General features: G+C 41.5%; 1 long non-coding RNA gene across 1 annotated transcript; it reads left to right on the top strand.

Annotated features, from left to right (window-relative positions):
* Positions 1 to 230: 230 nt before the first annotated feature.
* LOC145877136 (uncharacterized) lies at positions 231 to 4685 on the top strand. Its single transcript, XR_014391580.1, has 3 exons — positions 231 to 1997; positions 2157 to 2251; positions 4634 to 4685. It is a non-coding gene; the product is annotated as an uncharacterized LOC145877136 (long non-coding RNA).
* The last annotated feature ends 351 nt before the right edge of the window (positions 4686 to 5036 follow it).

Raw genomic sequence — 5036 nt, 5'->3', positions numbered from 1 at the left:
GGTATAAAAGGCTGTGTACATTGTATGATATTCAGAGCTCTCGTAAATAAACATTCTGACCAATTGTAGGCTGGCTCTCTGTCTGCTTCATTCAACCAGAATCTTACACCCTCTGGGGGGCAGACTGAGTAGTTTAATTGAAGTTCGGTTTATGAACATTGGGAACAGAAGTCCCATGACAGAAGGTAGAAACTAAGGCCTGTAGGACCTGCCTTGTTGATAGTGTTGTTAAAAATGTAGAGCAGGGCTTTATTATGGAAAGACTTCTCCACATCTTAGCTACTGTCGTATCAATATGTTTTGACCATGGCAGTTTACAATCCAGGGTTACTCCAAGCAGTTTAGTCACCTCAACTTGCTCAATTTCCACATTATTCATTACGAGATGAACAGGTGAGCAGTACGCATCTATGAAATGAGAGCATTAACAGTGTGAGGACCGTTAAAACGTCTTAGGGCTAGGGGGCAGTTTTCGGAAGTTCAGAGAGTCTGGCGAGCCCAAAGTAAAATGCCTGTTACTCAGGCCCAGAAGCTATGCATATAATTGGTAGATTTGGAAAGAAAACACTCTGACGTTTCCAAAATTGTTAAAATAATGTCTGTGAGTATAACAGAACAGATATGGCAGGCGAAAACCCAAAGAAAATCCGACCAAAAAATAAATAAATAAAATAACAGGCTCATATTTGTAAAGCTATTGAAAACTCCTATGTCTGTCACCCAGATTGCAATTCATAATAGCTTCCACTAGATGTCAGCAGTATTTATTCAAGGTTTTGAGGCTTCTATTTTGAAAAATAAATAAATATTTACACTTTCAGTGAGCTGACTGCTTGGGTCACTTCAGTGTTTTTGCGCGCGATGGAGAGGGTGCGCACTTGCGAATTTGTCATTCCTATTGAACACAGTACTTTCCGTATGAAATATTATAGTTTATTTACATTTTAGACAACCTGAGGATGATATAGACACGTTATTTGACTTGTTTGGACGAAATTTACTGGTAGCTTTTAGAACTTCTTTGTCTGCATGTTGAAGGAGTGGATTTCTGAAGTCATGGCGCCTGCTAAACAGACTATTTTGGCATATAAAGAAGGACTTTATCGAACAAAACGACCATTCATTCTGTAGCTGGGACCCTTGGAATTGCAAACAGAGGAAGATCTTCAAAGGTAAGTGATTTATTTTATCGCTATTTGGGATTCTGTGACGCCTGTGCTTGTTTGGAAAATCTGTTGTTGTGGGGTGCTGTCCTCAGATAATCGAAACCTATGCTTTCACCGTAAAGCCTTTTTGATATCTGACAACGCAGTTCGATTGCCAAGATTCTAAGCTTTTAAATGATGTATGACACTTGTATTTTCATGAATGTTTAATATATTTCTATTTTGAATTTGGAGCTCTGCAATTTCACCGGATGTTGTCGTAGATGTTTTTCTAGCGGTCCGCGAGCACTAAGAGTTATTAAAACCATGTGCCCTGATTTAGTTAAAACTGGTTCCATCAGAGCCCTTACAAAACCTTTTACAACTGATTCATCACTGTCATACCTTATAGGGTCCAGAGTTTTCCTGGTTAGGTCAACAGATAAGGACAAACTCTGGGCCCCAGTGCAAAAAAATCCCCCCCCCCACTCTGGGACCTATGGTTGCCACCAGTCTGCTTGCCGTTCTCAGTTATTGTCAGGTTCTGTATGTGGATGATTAGGGCTTTATTCAGAAAAAGTTTCTTGGGCTACTTTGATTTGTCAAGTGGGCGAGATGTGAATTCCGTGTTTATCTTCATGGACAAACTTGTTGTTCAAACCTACGATGGCTCAGCTTCAAGGGAACGTATCTGCTGTCTGTATTTCCAGCTGAGTCCCCTCCTGTTCCATGGTTTAACAAGCGATGACCACTCCACTACCATTGTCAACTACCTCCTCACATGAACTGGAAGCCACGTCTCATGTGGCCCCCTCATCCACTGGCACATTGAATGTTTCCTCTCTAAGCACAGTGAGGGAACCCCTGTCAATTTTTCTCTCATTACTTTATGTAGAGTCAATCACAATCACAATCACATTATTACACATCTATTTGACTCCTTGCTTGGAGTAACTCATTCTTAGCTCTTTTGTCTCACTGTGTAGTGTTTTTGTGTTATTGTCTTCCCAGTCAAATCCTGTCCTGCACTGGTCAAGTCTCTGAACACCTCAACTCATGCCTCATACCCTCATTCAATCACTGCTGTGATCCCTTCCCAAAATGGTGTAAGTAGCCCTCTCATTCCTATTCCCCATAATATTGTACTATAAGTGTCTTTATTAAATGCTTTAGGTTAAAATAATTACTCTTTGACGATTTTAGAAACACATTTTGACGTCTCTGTGGGTCTCCCATCCTCCTCAACAACAGAAATGTCTAATAACGTCTAATACAATTCATCATTAATAATTTTGCAAGTTTTCTTTGTTCTGAAGCCTGATTCTACTCACTGTGGTAGTGTGGAAGTGTTGAGCTGTATTATTTGGCCTGTGGTCCTGTTGTCCCCAGTCCCAGTGGTGAAGATAATGTCTTAATTGAGCTTCTTGTCTGTGACTGAGATACGTAATCTGCACATTTACTAAAACGTCAGCTCTCATCTCTCCCAATGTTCTCAATGTCAAACCATGAAGGCCGGGTAGTTTTTTTTCATGATTGCAACTCAGGTCATTTTAGTCGGCTGGCCATCGCTACATATTCGTCGTCAGACCCACTGGCTCCAGGTCATTTATAAGTCTATGCTAGGTAAAGCTCCGCCTTAGCTCAGCTCACTGGTCACGATAACAACACCCACCCGTAGCACGCGCTCCAGCAGGTACATCTCACTGTTCATTCCCCAAAGCCAACACCTCCTTTGGCCGCCTTTCCTTCCAGTTCTCTGCTGCCAGTGACTGGAACGAATTGCAAAAATCGCTGAAGGCGGAGACTTATTGCTCCCTCACTAACTTTAAACATCAGCTATCTGAGCAGCTAACCGATCGCTGCAGCTGTACATAGTCCATCTGTAAATAGCCCACCCAATCTACCTACCTCATCCCCATATTGTTTTTATTTACTTTGCTGCTCTTTTGCACACCAGTATCTCTACTTACACATCATCATCTGCTCATCTATCACTCCAGTGTTAATCAGCTAAATTGTCATTACTTTGCTACTACGGCCTATTTATTGCCATACCTCCTCACGCCATTTGCACACACTGTATATAGACTTTCTTTTTTCTGTTGTGTTGACTGTACGCTTGTTTATTCCATGTAACTCTGTGTTGTTGTTTCTGTCACACTGCTTTTCTTTATTCTTGGCCAGGTCGCAGTTGTAAATGAGAACTTATTCTAAACTGGCCTACCTGGTTAAATAAAGGTCAAATAATAAAAATAAAAAGATCCTATATCATAATGAATCAGATTACATGGAGAGGGGGGACCTGATCCTAGATCATAATGAATCAGATTACATGGAGAGATGGGACTGATCCTAGATCATAATGAATCAGATTACATGGAGAGGGGGGGACCTGATCCTAGATCATAATGAATCAGATTACATGGAGAGGGGGGACCTGATCCTATATCATAATGAATCAGATTACATGGAGAGGGGGGGACCTGATCCTAGATCATAATGAATCAGATTACATGGAGAGGGGCGACCTGACCTTAGATTATAATGAATCAGATTACATGGAGAGGTGGGACCTGATCCTAGATCATAATGAATCAGATTACATGGAGAGGGGGGACCTGATCCTAGATCATAATGAATCAGATTACATGGAGAGGGGGGACCTGATCCTATATCATAATGAATCAGATTACATGGAGAGCCGGATATATATAATATACCCTACTATTTTTTTATATTTAATATGCCATAAACTATTGTTTTTTTTAACAGTTTCATTAGTTCATTGTAATTAACTTAATCATTATGACACACCCCTCTCTATTGTCATTGTTTGCACTAATTGCACTGTTTTTCTACATAACCTGGTTCAAGTATTGATGACATCACCCTGAAGAAGGCACAGTGATGCTGAAACGTTGGTAAATACCCAATAAATGACTGGGAGTTTATATATGGAGTGTGGGATTCTCTTTATTTTGATAGTTTATAACTCTTATGTAGTTGCCATCTTTTTGTGTTTTTCAGGCAGCCTGGGAAAGAACTGAAAAAACTCACTAAAGAGTCAAGACAGAGACACCAGAAAGACCCAAGAAGACTTGGACACAGCATCAGAGGACAGAGGGATGTTCAGAACTCACTCAGTCTGGTCAGTTGGTGAGGGTAGACTTGGAGGCTGCTTACCTGACATGGAGGAAGTCCCCCCTCCTCTCCCCTACCTTCCCTATACCCCCCTCCTCTCCCCTACCTTCCCTATACCCCCTCCTCTCCCCTACCTTCCCTATACCCCCTCCTCTCCCCTACCTTCCCTATACCCCCCCTCATTATGTTGGACCATCATGTTTATTTGTTTGAATCTTTTCTTTGTTAGTGATCAGGTTAGAAGAGAATGACTCCTCAACCCAAGAGGTCCTGGAGCAGCTGTGATCAGGTTAGAAGAGAATGACTCCTCAACCCAAGAGGTCCTGGAGCAGCTGTGATCAGGTTAGAAGAGAATGACTCCTCAACCCAAGAGGCCCTGGAGCAGCTGTGATCAGGTTAGAAGAGAATGACTCCTCAACCCAAGAGGTCCTGGAGCAGCAGTGATCAGGTTAGAAGAGAATGACTCCTCAACCCAAGAGGCCCTGGAGCAGCTGTGAGAGAGCAGCAGTGTGGAAGCATTTGGGGAAATTTAAAGAAGGTTTCCTGGAAAAGAGGATTGACTGTTACGTAAAGGGTCAGAGCCACTGAGTGGACAAAATATAAAGGATACCTTCCTAATATTGAGTTACGCCTGGTCAGTTTGTCATGGAAAGAAAGGTGTCCTTAATGTTTTGTGTAAATTACATAATAATTATACATTTATGGATTGTTTTATGTAGCCTATTGTTTTCTCTTTATTCAACCTGCCAT

This window comes from Salmo salar, unplaced genomic scaffold, assembly GCF_965601325.2.
Source record: "Salmo salar unplaced genomic scaffold, fSalSal1 ptg000691l, whole genome shotgun sequence".
NCBI lineage: Eukaryota > Metazoa > Chordata > Actinopteri > Salmoniformes > Salmonidae > Salmo > Salmo salar.
Note: the sequence above shows the minus strand (reverse complement) of the source record. Positions and strands in the feature narration are given on the sequence as shown.